Here is a 1,410-nt window from a genome sequence, read left to right on the forward strand (position 1 = left end):
GGCAGAAGCACCTGACCTGGGCTACAGAGAAGCAGCACTGGACTGTTGCATGTCATTCGGAAATCAAGGTGCCAGAGTCTGGAGGAAGACTGGGGAGAGGGAAATGCCAAAATGCTTGAAGTCCAGTGTCAAGTCCCCACAGTCAGTGATGGTCTGGGGCGCCATGTCAGCTGCTGGTGTTGGTCCACTGTGTTTTATCAAGGGCAGGGTCAATGCAGCCGCTATCAGGAGATTTTGGAGCACTTCATGCTTCCATCTGCTGAAAAGCTTTATGGAGATGAAGATGTCATTTTTCAGCACGACCTGGCACCTGCTCACAGTGCCAAAACCACTGGTAAATGGTTTACTGACCATGGTATTACTGTGCTCAATTGGCCTGCCAACTGTCCTGACCTGAACCCCATAGAGAATCTGTGGGATATTGGGAAGAGAAAGTTGAGAGACGCAAGACCCAACACTCTGGATGAGCTTAAGGCCTCTATCGAAGCATCCTGGGCCTCCATAACACCTCAGCAGTGCCACAGGCTGATTGCCTCCATGCCACGCCGCAGTGAAGCAGTCATTTCTGCAAAAGGATTCCCGACCAAGTATTGAGTGCATAACTGAACATCATTATTTGAAGGTTGACTTTTTTTGTATTAAAAACACTTTTCTTTTATTGGTCGGATGAAATATGCAAATTTTTTTAGATAGGAATTTGGGGTTTTCATGAGCTGTATGCCAAAATCATCAATATTAAAACAATAAAAGGCTTGAACTACTTCAGTTGTGTGTAATGAATCTAAAATATATGAAAGTCTAATGTTTATCAGTACATTACAGAAAATAATGAACTTTATCACAATATGCTAATTTTTTTAGAAGGACCTGTATATGTGACGCCGTCACGCCTACATGTACTTCTAGAGGAGAGTCAGTGATGTTGATGTGAAGTGGTGAATACTTTATAGTTGTCTCAATCCTCCAGTCCTGTTGGAGAACATGCCCCGGCCGGCAGCACTTCTATTAAAAAAAAGCTTGCGCTCCAAATCTGATGCATTTCGAAAGAATCATCTTTCTTCTTCAGGAATATGGTGATACGGTCCTCTTGCCGGTGCTTCTCCTTAAAAGCTATGTACACCTTTGGGGACAATTTTCTTTATTATTTTTGCACTGTACTTATTTTGAGCTAGAACTCATTTTTTAATCAGTCTTTATTAAATATGGAATCCTTTTTTCTGTACAGAGCTGAGATGCTCTAGTAGCAGCCTGTGGATTTTCTCTCTTTTCCGTCATCTGGGGAGCTGACAGACTCCTTATTTCTGCTCTCTGACATTATAAACACTCATTATAGCTCAATCCCTATCTTACTGATACAAATGTGGCTTAAATAAGGGTTTATGACCTCTTAGTAGTTTAGAGATCAGGTTC

The sequence above is a fragment of the Bufo gargarizans genome, chromosome 3, assembly GCF_014858855.1.
Source record: "Bufo gargarizans isolate SCDJY-AF-19 chromosome 3, ASM1485885v1, whole genome shotgun sequence".
Lineage (NCBI taxonomy): Eukaryota > Metazoa > Chordata > Amphibia > Anura > Bufonidae > Bufo > Bufo gargarizans.